General features: G+C 45.6%; 1 long non-coding RNA gene across 3 annotated transcripts in view; it reads left to right on the top strand.

Moving 5' to 3' along the window:
* Nucleotides 1-16654, top strand: part of LOC140912544 (uncharacterized) — a 69547-nt gene extending 52893 nt beyond the window's left edge. For 2 of the 3 annotated variants that reach the window (XR_012159310.1, XR_012159311.1), the window contains 2 exons: nt 7790-7944; nt 16110-16654. This is a non-coding gene — a long non-coding RNA (uncharacterized LOC140912544). Of the gene's footprint in view, nt 1-2357; nt 4149-7789; nt 7945-16109 lie in introns of those variants that run through there. The other variant, XR_012159309.2, reaches the window with a different exon arrangement.

Here is a 16654-nt window from a genome sequence, read left to right as displayed (position 1 = left end):
AAATGAAGAACTTTAGCAGGAAAGTGCTAATTCTTGCAAATTTGAAGGCAAGTGGTCACTGTGTGTGATGATCAGAGATCAAAGACTCTAAATGCATTCCTCTCTCCACCAATCAAAGAGCGAGCCCACGTGAGTGGTGACCCTGTCAGATTGTTCTAAGAGAATGAATATAAATATGGCTAGAAAGAAAAATCATTAATCTCTGCACTGTTTGGATTCTAAGATGGTGGAATAACTGAACAAAAAGACAGAGATCCCCAGAGTTATTCTGGGTAGCCCTGAGAAACTTTTGGGAAACTGGCAGATTCCTACAACTCTGCTACCATTTGGAATTCTAGATTCTGACTCGTTTATACCTATATTTTACCGCTTCTCAATAACTCATTTCTTTTTCTTCACTAATAAACCTTTACTTAGTTTACTATAGCACTGCATTTTCTTTGGTGTGCGATCGAGGATGCAGTTCAGCCTGAGTTGAGTGACTGGTCTCCTGAGACTGGGAGTAACCTGGAATATTTGTGATTTTTGGTGGTAAGTGACCATTTATAACATAGTCTATGTTGCCTGGGTGGCAAGATACACTGTCATGCAAAGGGGACGGTCTGTGACACCAGTATAAGACTATTGCAGTACTTTAGGAATTCACATTTGTTACTGGCTTGATGAAATCTAATTATAGATCATACTACCAGTATAGGGTGTCTGCCCTGCTTTTGACAGTCTGCCCTGAGATAGGCACTGATGGTTGTGAGCCACTCCAGACAGTGTGGCAGTAATTACCAGAGTTGAAATTTGACCAGTGTGATAAAGTTCCTCCTCTACCTTGGTGGGTCCTGCACTTATTGGCGGATTTTGCTCACCTCAGAGATTCACAGTAGCCCTCATTTTGGCCACTTTCATGGCTCAAATCTGCTGTTCACTCAGATAACCTCATCACTGGCCAACATGGGAAAAAAAGAGTAAGAACAATCCCCGCAGTTTCTGCTGATCCATCATGTGGGTCAGGGAACAGCTCAGAGACCTTCCCCTGTGGGGGAACCTCCTGTGTTGGGTCTGGAGTTGGGAGGTTTGGGGGGAACCTAGGCCCACCTCTACCCCGGGTTCCAGCCTAGGGCCCTGTGGACTGCAGCTGTCTAGAGTGCCTCCTGGAACAGCTGTGCAACAGCTACAACTCCCTGGGCTACTTCCCCATGGCCTCCTCCCAACACCATCTTTGTCCTCACCACAGGACCTTCCTTCTGATGTCTGTTAATGCTTGTACTCCTCAGTCCTCCAGCAGCATATCCTCTCACTCCCAGCTCCTTATGCGCACACCTCACTAACTGGAGTGACAGCCTTTTTAAACCAGGTGTCTTGATTAGCCTTAATTAATTCTAGCAGCTTCCCAATTGGATACAGGTTCCTAATTAGCCTGCCTGCCTTAATTAGTTCTAGAAAGTTACTGAGTGTTCTGAAATAGTCCCTGTTATCTTACGCAGGGAAAAGGGACCTGCTTAACCTGGAACTAATGTATCTACCTTCGACCATGCTCTTTTAGCCAGCTGGCCTAACCCTGTCACACCAGATAATACCCCTATTTTTGCAAAAGATATCACAAGATCTTTAATGATCCCAAGTAGTCAGGACTTTGGTTAAATCGAATCCAAAAGAGAGAGGGGACCGTGCTGCTGAAAGTGCTAACACAAAGCTGGGGCATGGATTCAGGATTGATCAGAGAGAATAAATGCACCTACAGTCATCAGCATTGCTACTTTTTGCAGCACCCAAGTATTTCTTGGAGGTCTCCCATAAAAACGACCATACTGGGTCAGACGAAAGGGCCATCTAGCCCAGTATCCTGTCTTCCGACAGTGGCCAATGCCAGGTGCCCCAGAGGGAATGAACAAAACAGGTAATCATCAAGTCATCCATTCCTTGTCACCCATTCCCAGCTTCTGGCAAACAGAGGCTAGAGACACCATGAATACCCATCCTGGCTAATAGCCATTGATGGACCTATCCTCCATGTATTTATTTAGTTCTTTTTTTAACCTTGTTATAGTCTTGGCCTTCACAACATCCTCTGGCAAGGAGTTCCACAGGTTCCCATCCAACTATGGAAACAAGACTGACCTGACTTTGCTTATAAAATCTGACAGGATCACTGCCCTAGGTAATATAAATGCAGGTCATCTGACCCTATTAAAGGATGCTGTAGTGTTAGGCCAGAATTCAGGTAATCAAAAGGAATAAACGTGGTATTAAAATCCTCTTTTTACTTGAATGGATTAAAGAGAATTTTTATTTCAATAAAGAACAGCGCTTGATTTACTGTGTATTCTAATGGAAGGAATTTTTTGGTCTACAGATCTATTGTTTTGGATTTCCAGAACCATAATCTTTTAAAACCAAAACACATTTCAGCTCAAAAGGAAGAACAAGCTCTTTATGAGAGAGCAATTATGTCTGTATGCCTCAGACTTAGCAATCACTAAAATTTCTGTACATTTTATGATTTAATACCTTAGAAGTGTTGTTAAATCAGTACATCTCGAATATCCCAAAGCTGTTGACATTTCCCATTGTCGCTGTTTAGACCAGGGTACTTACAAGCTGGCATGTTCTGTGGATACAATTTCTCTAGGTGACCCTTACAAAGATAAGCAGGATTTAGTGACAACTTGATGTATAAACGTGGCATGCTGGGAATGGCTGATGAACTTGGAAAGGGGCCTCTGTTGAGCGATATTGTAATATCTGTGTTCACATGGGCAAACTCCAAGCTTGTATCCAGAATTTCAGAAGTAACTGGTGGCACTGCACGTCCACTCATTCTAAACCACAAAATCCTCTCCCCCAGCTCCCTCAATATTCACTGTTCCTGGTGTAGGGTGAGATCCATTTTGATTCGCTCTAGCAACAGCTACATTTACCCCCGGTATAACTACTGTAATATCGGACTACAGCAGGATTTCAGTTAGACAAGGCAGTAACACATAGTGCATTGAGGGCAGTAGAGTGGGTAGTTTGAGCCAGCATTCAAGACCTCTGTTGATGGTCCAAGTGGACTCTTAGGTCAACGAGGACATATAGATATGTCTTAAGACAAATCTTTCCCCTGCCCCATCTCCTCCCTCAGCCCCATCAAAAAAGCTCATACTCTCCCTACCTTTCTTTCTCCCTCTCCTTTCTAAAGTACACCCACTTCAGAAGGTCTGAAGGGGTCTCATGATCCCTGCCTACCTTCCCTCTGGGTTCTAGATAAGAAATTCTCCAGATCAGCATCTGCAGTTGTTGGGGACACTGGGGCATGGCCACTAGGTAACTCGAGGGGATGGAAGACCACTAGAGTCGATGAAGCCCCCTCGCACTAGGCCCAAGTGTCCTTCCTTCCTCCCCCCCCCACCGGCCTGGAGGCACTCGCAGCAGCTATGCGTACTAGGCCCAAGTGTCCTTGGCCCCCCTGCCTGGAGGCACTCGCAGCAGTTATGCTGAGGATCTGCAACAATATGTTGCAGAGTCAGACTGCCTGAAGCTAAACAAGGCCAAACAGGGCAGATATGGAAAAACAATGCTGAATAAATCAGCTTTATGTATAGTTTAATAAATGATACAAAAAACAAGGGAACTAGCTGGTAACTGGATTGGCTGGCTATATGGATACTTAGAGCAGCTTGCTATTGGATAAGTATGCTGAAGAAAGGATGTATAAAAGCCTGTGTAACTTCCTGCTCTGTGTGCAGGATTTGAGATTCTAATCTCCCTGTACCTTGTTTGCAGCTGCAAATAAACTTTTCTGTTTCTCCACCCTGTTGTGATTATTGGGTGACGCACACCGGGTAGCGAACCCCTGCTGTTGTTTTGCCTCTCGGCACTGGGTGCCGGCAACAGCTTTTGGCGTCCCTGGGTGGGCGACGAGGCTGCTATTTAGCTTTGCCCGGACCCCTCCTGGAGGTCGAGGATTGCGGCGAGAACCGACGCCCAGCGTGCACCGGTGAGTTCATCGGGGGCCTCGGAGGAGACGCGATTTGATCGACCCCAGAGGGCACAAAGGTGCAACGCACTCATATAGTGGAGAAGCAGCTGTGGGCGACGGTGAGGAACCGGTCCCTTGGACACAGGGGAGGAGCAGCTGCGGGCGACGGTGAGGAACCGGTCCCTTGGATAAGGTAGGAACCTTTTGAAATCCGGATTGTATGCTCTGTTGGAAACTGGGGATGCCCAGAGTTACCCTGTAGGTATGGGACAGGGACAGAGCTCGGGGATTAGGGCACGGTGTACGCCCCTAGAGTGCATTCTAGCAAACTGGAAGGTATTTGGTGCGGATCCGATGACGAAGAGCCAATTAAAACGATACTGTACAGTTGACTGGCCTCAATATCAACTAGAGGACCAGGAGTGGTGGCCACCAGGAGGGTCAATTAATTACAACACAATCCTTCAGTTACTCCTGTTCTGTCAGAGAACAAGGAAATGGAATGAACATATGTATGCGCATTTGTTTCTGACTTTAGATACTCGACCAGATATTTTACAGCGCTGTAATCTGACTCCGACTGGTTCGGTAGCAGCTAATGTTAGTCCCCAGACCCCCACCCCCACTGTAATGGCAGAGCCGGTGTCCCCTTCGGCCCCTACACCCACACCTTGTAAGTCCCCAATGGTTGGCCTATACCCCTTAAATCACCAAAACTAAAGTCGCCCGGTCTGGATCGGACAGGCGTCCGGCCACAACTATGCAGGTTTATACTCATGTGCCCTTTAATCCTGTGGATTTGGCTGCTTTCAAAGCACAGGCAGGAGAGTTTTCTACCAACCCAAGCAGGTTTATATCAATCTTTGAGGGGTGCCTCAGTAGTCACAAGCCGGACTGGAATGATTGTAACGTCCTCCTGCGAACCCTATTGTCTGAGGCTGAAAGACAACAGGTTGTGTCCAAAGCAAGGGAGGAGGTGCAGAAACAGTACGACCGGGATCGTATTAATGTCCCTGACCCAGACGCACAAATCCCCCGAGCAGACCCCAGGTGGGATCCAAATGTTCATGGGGATATGACCTGCCTTACCTCCTATAAGGAGTTGCTTTTGCATGGACTCCGTCACTCGGCTGTCCGACATAATAATTGGGCAAAGGCCTATGAAGTAATGCAGGATTTAAAAGGTTTCAGAGTAACAGCCATGTTAGTCTGTATTCGCAAAAAGAAAAGGAGGACTTGTGGCACCTTAGAGACTAACCAATTTATTTGAGCATAAGCTTTTGTGAGCTACAGCTCACTTCATCGGATGCATACTGTGGAAAGTACAGAAGATCTTTGTATACACACAAACCATGAAAAAATGGGTGTTTACCACTACAAAAGGTTTTCTCTCCCTCCACCCCACTCTCCTGCTGGTAATAGCTTATCTAAAGTGATCACTCTCCTTACAATGTGTATGATAATCAAGGTGGGCCATCTCCAGCACAAATCCAGGGTTTAACAAGAACGTTGGGGGAGGGGGGTAGGAAAAAACAAGGGGAAATAGGCTTGAATAGAGACTGGGAGTGGCTAAGTCATTATACAAGGTAACCTAAGTTAATAGTATCCAATTTGCAAATGAATTCCAATTCAACAGTTTCTCGCTGGAGTCTAGTTTTGAAGTTTTTCTGTTGTAATATCGCAGCTTTCATGTCTGTAATCGCGTGACCAGAGAGATTGAAGTGTTCTCGGACTGGTTTATGAATGTTATAATTCTTGACATCTGATTTGTGTCCATTTATTCTTTTACGTAAAGACTGTCCAGTTTGACCAATGTACATGGCAGAGGGGCATTGCTGGCACACAATGGCATATATCACATTGGTGGATGTGCAGGTGAACGAGCATCTGATAATGTGGCTGATGTTATTAGGCCCTGTGATGGTGTCCCCTGAATAGATATGTGGGCACAGTTGGCAACGGGCTTTGTTGCAAGGATAGGTTTCTGGGTTAGTGGTTCTGTTGTGTGGTATGTGGTTGCTGGTGAGTATTTGCTTCAGGTTGGGGGGCTGTCTGTAGGCAAGGACTGGCCTGTCTCCCAAGATTTGTGAGAGTGTTGGGTCATCCTTCAGGATAGGTTGTAGATCCTTAATAATGCATTGGAGGGGTTTTAGTTGGGGGCTGAAGGTGACAGCTTGGTGGTTTATTTAGCCTGTTATTGAAACTTCTCTTTCCTGTATTGCTTGTATTAATGGTATTATGCTGTGCAGTATCATGCATCAGAGCCCTTTTGCAAAAGTTAAAAAGTCATTCTCTTCAGGGCTATCACAAAGTGCTTATACAAAGTCCTATTGTAAAGAAATAAGTAGCCCAAGTGAGAAAACTCAGAGCCAAGGCTGTTGAGTGTTCTCAAAGGAGGGAGTTGTTGGGGACACTGGGGCATGGCCACTAGGTAACTCAAGGGGATGGAAGACCACGAGTGTCGATGAAGCTCCCTCGCACTAGGCCCAAGTGTCCTTGGCCCCCACCTGGAGGCACTCGCGGCAGTTATGCTGAGGATCTGCAACAATATGTTGCAGAGTCAGACTGCCTGAAGCTAAACAAGGCCAAACAGGGCAGATATGGAAAAACAATGCTGAATAAATCAGCTTTATGTATAGTTTAATAAATGATACAAAAAACAAGGGAACTAGCTAGTAACTGGATTGGCTGGCTATATGGATACTTAGGGCAGCTTGCTATTGGATAAGTATGCTGAAGAAAGGTTTTATAAAAGCCTGTGTAACTTCCTGCTCTGTGTGCAGGATTTGAGATTCTATTCTCCCTGTACCTTGTTTGCAGCTGCAAATAAACTTTTCTGTTTCTCCACCCCGTTGTGATTATTGGGTGACGCACACCGGGTAGCGAACCCCTGCTGTTGTTTTGCCTCTCGGCACTGGGTGCCAGCAACACTTTTGTCTGCTGTTTCCAAGCTTGATGGAGAGGGTGGTTCTCAGTCGTAGGGGATGACAAGGCCAGTCAGGACTAGCTGCAGGTACGGTCAACCTGGCTCTGCCTCCCAGTAGACAGAAAGCTTATTTTACTGCTCTTGGGCTAAAACAAGAAAGAAAATTTAGACCAAAGCACCAGGGCCCTGCGGTCCCCCCCCCCCCCCCGTCTTTTCCTATAGCCAGGGATCAGGGAAAACGAGAAGCCTGTACAGTAAGCTCTGGAGGTAGGAAAGCCCAGAGCACCAGGATCTTATCAGTATTCTTTGAAATAAACTCCTGCCACCATCACAATCTGTTGACACTGTACCATTCTAGAGTGTTCAGGGAGGCAACCCTTTGCCCTGAAATATTTTTACCACAACGTTGAGGGGTGTCTTGGGGGCAGTGGAATCATTTTTATTTTATCCTCTGTAATAATAAACCCACCAAAGTTTTCCCTGGGGTAGCTGGGAGTTGTTGCAAACTCACTCAACCCCTAAGCAGCACCAGCACACCTTTACAACATCTCTCCTTCCACCACAGGCCCTGCAAATGCAGGTGCACCTCAGTAACCATTGTTCCTAAGGTATACAATGGCTTCTTCATTATCGGAATATAAAATATTTAAAGAGGCTTTAAAACAAAATCTTATTTCACTATCCTTCCTCAGAAGAAATAATTTTTCAAACATTTACTTTTTTCCTATAAAATGAAATGACTGATATATTACATAGAAGTCCCTCATTCCAAACTAGAATGGCATAGTGATTTTTGAGATCCCAGTTCTTGTGTCTTTAATTGTTCTATTTCATTTGCTAACAATTATTACTTTTTCATTGTTTTAAGTTCAGAATGAATGGGTGTTCTTTATTTTTGTCATTTGTAGCCACTGCAGTTATCAAGATGTTGACCAAGTGAATCACATTTGCACTTCTCAGGAAATTGCTTTGGTCAGTCCATGCTGTGGGAAAATACATCTTCGGGGTTTTCAGTTCCAGGTTCTAAGAAAGTCCTGACTAACACAGACATGCCCAGACACAGGTAATTATCCCACGTTCAACCATCTTTTCCAATGTTTTACTGAAGGACGTCATATACGCTCTGCCGATAGCTAAGTAGCAGCTGATTTGGAGTTATGCAACATGTAGGATATTGACAGGTTTCAGAGTAGCAGCCGTGTTAGTCTGTATCAGCAAAAAGAAAAAGGAGGACTTGTGGCATCTTAGAGACTAACATTTATTTGAGCATAAGCTTTCATGAGCTACAGCTCACTTTATCGGAGGTAGGATATTATGTTCCAAATCTGTTGGAGTGAAACTTATCACCTGACAAGAGGAAGTCAGAGCTGACCAACCAACATGAGAACAATGGACATTTGTAGAGACAGCCTATGTTTACTGTCCGGACTAGATGCAGACTGGATATTTACAAAGACAAATGACTCCCAGGAGAGTTCTCAAAAGAGAGGATAAGACACCATAGCTTGTAACTGTAAGAGCAGGAGAAATAGGCCAAGTGGTTAACCATTACACAGGAGTGACTAGCATTATCTGCTCCATGAGTGCAGTCATGTCTATTGACTATTGTACATTTTTAATTAATTATCACTATTAAATCTCAAGCATTTAAATTTAAAACATAGTTACAGTAAAGTAACGTTTGTAGTTTAAAGGTTTGGCTCCCATAAGGAAAAATCCAGAACTATTTGGCCTGACAAACTTACAAGACTGGAGCTTGTTCACTCCTTGAACCAAAAGCTATTGGGCTTGCACAGTTTTCAAGCTCTGCTGGGTTTACTGGCTTCATTTGGATATGCATCATTTGTTTCTGCAATGTTGATAAGCACTGCAGAGAGATGCTCCCGCCTGTGGAGGTTGTAAGTTCCACAAGAACATAACATTTCCATAGAGTCTATTTTTGCATTGAGATCTGTTAGAGGAAGTCGTGCACAATGAAAATATTCTTCAGATATATATGTAACTGATTCCGTTAGTAATTTAATTCCCAACATTAGCAAAATTATACTCTTTTTAATGGGTACACATAGCTAAGTTTGGTTGAATAAAGAAAGGAAAAAGTCAGCATTATTGGAGAGAACAAAAGACTTAAAATTTACCTAGAGTGATTTTTTTCTCCCCACTGTCACTAACTGGCTCAAACAGAGCATGTTTGTTGTTTGCTTGTTGTTCTCTGTGATCTGCACTAACTAGCTGTTAGCACCAGATGGAATTAAAGGTACTGGTTTTAACCTATAGAGACTAAAATGGTTTAGAAACTGGTTACTCAATAAACCATTTATGCCAATTCAACTGCTTTATTTAAGGTAAATGGAACTGGCCATACGTGAATATTAAATTGGGAGTGGGGAGGCAGGGAAATCACTGTTTGGCACATGGTAGAAGGAAACTGACTTCTAACCTTAAGGGAGGCAGAAGCAGGAGTGTGATAATGGTGTGGTAAAACAGTAAGCTAAACGAGATTGCAATTCCTTTCCCAAACGGTGCAGAAGTATACACAGGCCAGCATAAACTAAACAACTTGAGGGGTCACCGGTCTGTATATACCAGGGGTTTTTAGTGTTTGCCAGACAGCTGGCAACGCTTCAGTTCTGTCAGTTTGTTGCTGTTTGGCCTCCATGACTGAGCAGTTGAAACCTTCAGGATTGCAGCAAGGTGGGCGTCGGATAGTTGTGTTCGGTATTTTGACTTGTTCATATTCATTGTGGAAAAAAGTGATGCTGCCTCCCTGGCTGACTCTGCCCGGCAACTAATGATGATACCTCTGTCCCTCTCCCCCAGCCAATGGGAGCTACAGGGGCAGAGCCTACAGCAGACATTGCCAGCAGTGTCTGCCTGTGACTCTCCTCCCATCTCTCCTCCGCGGGCCGCAGTGGGAAGCTTATTGGGTCGCAGATGGCCCACGGGCCGGGAGTTTGAGACCCCTGGTCTATACCTTAAGTCACACCTCAAAGACTATAGCTTTCCTCATTGTGCTCGCTATGGTCTCCAGTAGGTGAGAGCTAGCCTGGGTTGCAATGAGCCAACATTCAATTTATTACTAATCCATCTAATTTCAGCTACCTTACCATTGCTGGAAATACTCCAACTGGCCTTTAGCAGGTTGTCATCCAAGGAGAAAAAAGCTATAGTTGTCTTTCCCCTTCAGGGTTGCTTCTGTTACTTCAAAAATACTTTTGTAAAAAGCCTGAAGATGGAGAATAAGCTGAAGGTCAGGGTCCAGTACTAGTACAGTTTCCATCTAACAAAGCTAGAAGTTTTCTGTGGAAAGGTCAGTTAGGGATATGCAAATATGTATCTGCTAACTAAACTCAGTCATAAAATCTCCTTGCTGCCAAAGCTGAAAAATGTCACTTTAGCCTCTTCACCTGTAGGCCAACACTTACCATAAAATGATCACTCCTCACTCTCAAATGAAACCTGCACAACACCATAAAAAGACAAGCTTAGGAATGTGTATTTGTAACTCTGCAAGACACCAAAAATCATGGCCTCACCAGAGGCACTGGTTTTATGTAACCCCCCCAACTCTCCTCTGACCTTTGCCCACTTCATTTTGAATAGTTTCTTACATGTTAACTCCTCATACTTAATCTGTTCAACCTTGCATTTAGCTAGGACACACGGATTACCAGACCTGAAGAAGAGCTCTGTAGAGCTGGAATGCTGGTCTCTCTCACCAACAGAAGTTGGTCCAATAAAATATATTACTCCAGCCAGCTTGTGTTTCTCATATCCTGGGACCAACACACTTACACCATCACTGCAAACAATTAAAGTAGCCAGTTTATTTATAGAGCCTCCACTAGCACTAGTAGGCTAAACGGATACAAAAGCCAAAAAACATTTCTAAATACTTATTTTTGTAACTTGTCGGGATGCCTCCAAAGTACATACTTTTGTAGGCAATGTAACCAAATAAAGTCCAATGCATTACAAACAGGGGGGAAAAAATGCTTCCAGTGATTGTAAGCGACACACAAACCAAACAGTGTATGCAGTGTTTCTGTAGCCATGTCGATCCCAGGATATTAGAGAGACAAGGTGGGTGAGGTCATATCTTTGGACTGACTTCTGTTGGTGAGAAACAAGCTTTTGAGCTACACAGAGCTCATACAACCATAGTATTGGAAGGGACCTCAGGAGGTCATCTAGTCCAACCCCCTGCTCAAAGCAGGACCAATCCCCCAACTAAATCATCCCAGCCAGGGCTTTGTCAAGCCGTACCTTAAAAATATCCAAGGAAGGAGATTCCACCACCTCCCTAGGTAATGCATTCCAGTGTTTCACAACCCTCCTAGTGAAAAAGTTTTTCCTAATATCCAACCTAAACCTCCCCCACTGCAACTTGAGACCATTACTCCTCGTTCTGTCATCAGCTACCACTGAGAACAGTCTAGATCCATCCTCTTTGGAACCCCCTTTCAGGTAGTTGAAAGCAGCTATCAAATCCCCTCTCATTCTTCTCTTCCGCAGACCAAACAATACCAGCTCCCTCAGCCTCTCCTCATAAGTCATGTGTTCGAGTCCCTTAATCATTTTTGTTGCCCTCCGCTGCACTCTTTCCAATTTTTCCACATCCTTCTTGTAGTGTGGGGCCCAAAACTAAACACAGTACTCCAGATGAGGCCTCACCAATGTCGAATAGAGGAGAACGATCTGCTGGCAATGCCCCTACGTATACATCCCAAAATGTCACTAGCCTTCTTGGCGACAAGGGCACACTGTTGACTCATATCCAGCTTCTCATCCACTGTAACCCTTAGGTCCTTTTCTGCAGAACTGCTGCCTAGCCATTCGGTCCTTAGTCTGTAGCGGTGCATGGGATTCTTCTGTCCTAAGTGCAGAACTCTGCACTTGTCCTTGTTGAACCTCTTCAGATTTCTTTTGGCCCAATCCTCAAATTTGACTAGGGCCCTCTGTATCCTATCCCTACCCTCCAGCGTATCTACCTTTCCTCCCAGTTTAGTGTCATCTGCAAACTTGCTGAGGGTGCAATCCACACCATCCTTCAGATCATTTATGAAGATATTGAACAAAACCGGCCTGAGGACTGACCCTTGGGGCACTCCACTTGATACCGGCTGCCAACTAGACATGGAGCCATTGATCACTACCCATTGAGCCCGACAATCTAGCCAACTTTCTATCCACCTTATAGTCCATTCATCCAGCTCACACTTCTTTAACTTGCTGTCAAGAATACTGTGGGAGACCGTGTCAAAAGCTTTGCTAAAGTCAAGGAAGAACACATCCACCGCTTTCCCCTCATCCAGAGAGCCAGTTATCTCCTCATAGAAGGCAATTAGATTAGTCAGCCATGACTTGCCCTTGGTGAATCCATGCTGACTGTTCCTGATCACTTCCCGCTCCTCTAAGTGCTTCAGAATTGATTCCTTGAGGACCTGCTCCATGATTTTTCCAGGGTCTGAGGTGAGGCTGACTGGCCTGTAGTTCCCAGGATCCTCTTTCTTCCCTTTTTTAAAGATGGGCACTCCATTAGCCTTTTTCCACTCCCCCGATCGCCATGAGTTTTCAGAGATAATGGCCAATGGCTCTGCAATCATATCCGCCAACTCCTTTAGCACTCTCGGATGCAACGCATCTAGCCCCATGGACTTGTGCACATCCAGCTTTTCTAAACAGTCCCGAACCACTTCTTTCTCCACAGAGGGCTGGTCACCTCCTCCCCATGCTGTGCTGCCCAGGGCAGTAGTCTGGAGCTGACCTTGTTCGTGAAGACAGAGGCAAAAAAAGCATTGAGTACATTAGCTTTTTCCACATCCTCCGTCACTAGGTTGCCTGCCTCATTCAGTAAGGGGCCCACACTTTCCTTGACTTTCTTCTTGTTGCTAACATACCTGAAGAAACCCTTCTTGTTACTCTTAACATCTCTTGCTAGCTGCAACTCCAGGTGTGATTTGGCCTTCCTGATGTCACTCCCGCATGCCCGAGCAATATTTTTATACTCCTCCCTGGTCATTTGTCCAATCTTCCACTTCTTGTAGGATTCTTTTTTATGTTTAAGGTCAGCAAGGATTTCACTGTGAAGCCAAGCTGGTCGCCTGCCATATTTACTATTCTTTCTACACATCGGGATGGTTTGTCCCTGTAACCTCAATAAGGATTCTTTAAAATACAGCCAGCTCTCCTGGACTCCTTTCCCCCTCATGTTATTCTCCCAGGGGATCCTGCCCATCAGTTCCCTGAGGGAGTCAAAATCTGCTTTTCTGAAGTCCAGGGTCCGTATTCTGCTGCTCTCCTTTCTTCCCTGTGTCAGGATCCTGAACTTGACCATCTCATGGTTTCCATCCATGGCCTCCCAGGTTTCCATCCACTTTAGCTTCCCCTACTAATTCTTCCCGGTTTGTGAGCAGCAGGTCAAGAAGAGCTCTGCCCCTAGTTGGTTCCTCCAGCACTTGCACCAGGAAATTGTCCCCTACACGTTCCAGAAAGTTCCTGGATTGTCTGTGCACCGCTGTATTGCTCTCCCAGCAGATATCAGGGTGATGGAAATCTCCCATGAGAACCAGAGCCCGCGATCTAGTAACTTCCGTGAGTTGCCGGAAAAAAGCCTTGTCCACCTCATCCCCCTGGTCCGGTGGTCTATAGCAGACTCCCACCATGACATCACTTTTGTTGCTCACACTTCTAAACTTAATCCAGAGACACTCAGTTTTTTCTGCAGTTTCGTACTGGAGCTCTGAGCAATCATACTGCTCCCTTACATGCAGTGCTACTCCCCCACCTTTTCTGCCCTGCCTGTCCTTCCTGAACAGTTTATACCCATCCATGAGAGTACTCCAGTCATGTGAGTTATCCCACCAAGTCTCTGTTATTCCAATCACATCATAATTCCTTGACTGTGCCAGGACTTCCAGTTTTCCCTGCTTGTTTCCCAGGTTTCTTGCATTTGTGTACAGGCACTTGAGATAACTCACTGATCGCCCCTCTTTCTATGAGACAGGAGCCCTGCCCTCTCGCGCACTCCTGCATCCTCCCGGTATCCCACTTCCCCACTTACCTCAGGGCTTTGGTCTCCTTCCCCCAGTGAACCTAGTTTAAAGCCCTCCTCACTAGGTTAGCCAGCCTGCTTGCGAAGATGCTCTTCCCCCTCTTTGTTAGGTGGAGCCCGTCTCTGCCTAGCACTCCTCCTTCTTGGAGCATCATCCCATGGTCAAAGAATCCAAAGCCTTCTCTCCGACACCACCTGCGTAGCCATTCTTTGACTTCCATGATTCGACGGTCTCCACCCAGGTCTTTTCCTTGCACAGGGAGGATGGACGAGAAGACCACTTGCACCTCAAACTCCTTTATCCTTCTTCCCAGAGCCACGTAGTCTGCAGTGATCCGCTCAAGGTCATTCTTGGCAGTATCATGGGTGCCCACGTGGAGAAGCAGGAAGGGGTAGCGATCAGAGGGCTTGATGAGTCTCAGCAGTCTCTCTGTCACATCGTGAATCCTAGCTCCTGGCGAGCAGCAGACTTCTCGGTTTTCCCAGTCGGGGTGGCAGATAGATGACTCAGTCCCCCTGAGGAGAGAGTCCCTGACCACCACCCCCCCCTTCTCTTGGGAGCGGTGGTCGTGGAACCCCCAACTCTAGGACAGTGCATCTCATGCCTTCCAGTCGGCGGAGTCTCCTTCTGTTCCTTTCCCTCAGATGTATCATCTAGTCCACTCTTCGCATTAGTACCTGTGGAGAGAACATGAAAACGGTTACTTACCTGTATCTGTGTTGCTGGTATATGGACACTCCCCTTTCTTCTTCTGGAGGTCACATGATGCCAAATTTCTTCAGCATCCTCCTGTCCCCGCTGCGCAGCCTGCTCTGAATCTTTAGAATGTTGTGTCCGTAGAAGCATATCCTAACGTTTGTCCAGGAAATCTTCAGTTTCCTCTTATGCAACGCAGGGTCGATACCTGTTGCTCCAGACCTTGAACCTTCTCTTCCAATATGGAGACCAGCTTGCACTTTGTACAGACAAAGTCGCTTCTGTGCTGTGGAAGAAAGACAAACATGGCACATCCAGTGCAGGTCACAACAGATGAACACCCCCCATCCATATTACCTTCCTTCTACGAGCTTCCTCAGGAGTTGTAGTAAGTACTCAGAGAAGCTGGCAAGATGTAAGCCTGAGTGGCTCTCCCCAGGCGAACTCCCAGGCAAACTCCCTCTGTTAGCCGCTCCGTTGTTCGCTGCTCAGCTGGTTCGCAGCTGACTGGCTTTTTATACAGTCAGGCCTACTCTAGGCTCACCTGGAACATTCTTCAAGTCTGGGAAAGGTACTGAGACCAAAGCTCTGCATAGCTTGAAAGCTTGTTTCTCTCACCAACAGAAGTCAGTCCAAAGATATTACCTCACCCACCTTGTCTCTCTGAGCATTCAAAGTACATAGCAGGTGGGCACTGTCTCCCTAACAAAGTGACATTGAAAACAGAAAAGAGTACATGCAAGCAAACCAGTGATTGGGCATTCAGACTACATAATTTTGTAGAAAATGCATTGCAAACATGTTGGCTTCATGTTTTCAAGCTACACACACAGTACTTTGGTTTTCAAGTCCAAAACACATTACTTGCATGCTGCAGTTAGATTCAGAAGAGAGAAACCGTTAACTAAGTGGGAGCTTGGCTTGGATAGGCTCATGACACTATCTGGCAATCACAACCTTCCACTGCTTATGGAGGGGCTGGTCTATCTTGGCCTGAACAGCTTTCTGGGATCATTTCTCTGCACTCTTCAAGGAAACAGTGTTTGATCTTTGCCTGGACATTTCTAAGCAGATCAGCCATGTTTCTCTCTCCATGTCAGGACACCTTCCCATTCCACTCTGCAAAGAGCTTTGGGGGAGCACTGCTTTGAAGTGGCTGACAGCATATGGCCCTGGGTGACAATGAGTCCTTTCAACAGCTGCCTTCTCTAAGCCTTCAGTGCCTTCATGAGCAATTTATCTGCCAAGATTCATCACTGCCTGTAATAAATTTAGCAGTCTACTGCATGATCCCTAGTTACCCAGGCTTCCCAAACCATCCCATATATGGTATGAAGTGAGAAAAAATATGGACAGACTCACAATTGCTATGGGGAATCTATAAAGGGCAAAGTTTCATAGAGTTGTATTTATCTTTTGATGTCTGCTAATCCCTTAAATATAAAACAATGTTTATGAGTTTATCATTATTTATCAGCGACTTCAGCTGGGGTATCCATGAGCGCCATCCCTTCTACACCTGCAAGACTCACCATGGTAAGGAAGAAAAAAAAGTGGACAGCAGAAGACATGTTTGCAGAACTGCTCAAGACTTCCAATTCTGGAGTCTGAGACACTTGAGAATGGAGCGACCATAGGCTGGAGGAAACACAGAAGGACCAAGAGGTATACCAAGACATCATGCACCTCCTCCCACAAGAAAGATGCTCCAAAACATTATGGAGCGGAACATCAGAAGGACTACATGCCAGCAGCCACTCCACAGCATGGACAACTATTCCTTCTTCCAGGGAGTAGGAGTAGCTTCTTCCAGGGCCATGCACACACACACACACCCGCTCCCCCATCAGCTTCTTTAGGGCACCAGCATTCTCAGCAGCAGCATCCCTTCCACTATACCCCAGTGAGCAATGAGGAAAACTGTTCTGAATACACCTACACTGACCTGTGATGCAGCCCAGAGAGATCAGTAGTTATTACTGAGAAGTTATTATTGTATAATAAAGTTCAATTTTGTGAAAA

Source organism: Lepidochelys kempii, chromosome 6 (assembly GCF_965140285.1).
Source record: "Lepidochelys kempii isolate rLepKem1 chromosome 6, rLepKem1.hap1, whole genome shotgun sequence".
Taxonomy (NCBI): Eukaryota; Metazoa; Chordata; order Testudines; family Cheloniidae; genus Lepidochelys; species Lepidochelys kempii.
Note: the sequence above shows the minus strand (reverse complement) of the source record. Positions and strands in the feature narration are given on the sequence as shown.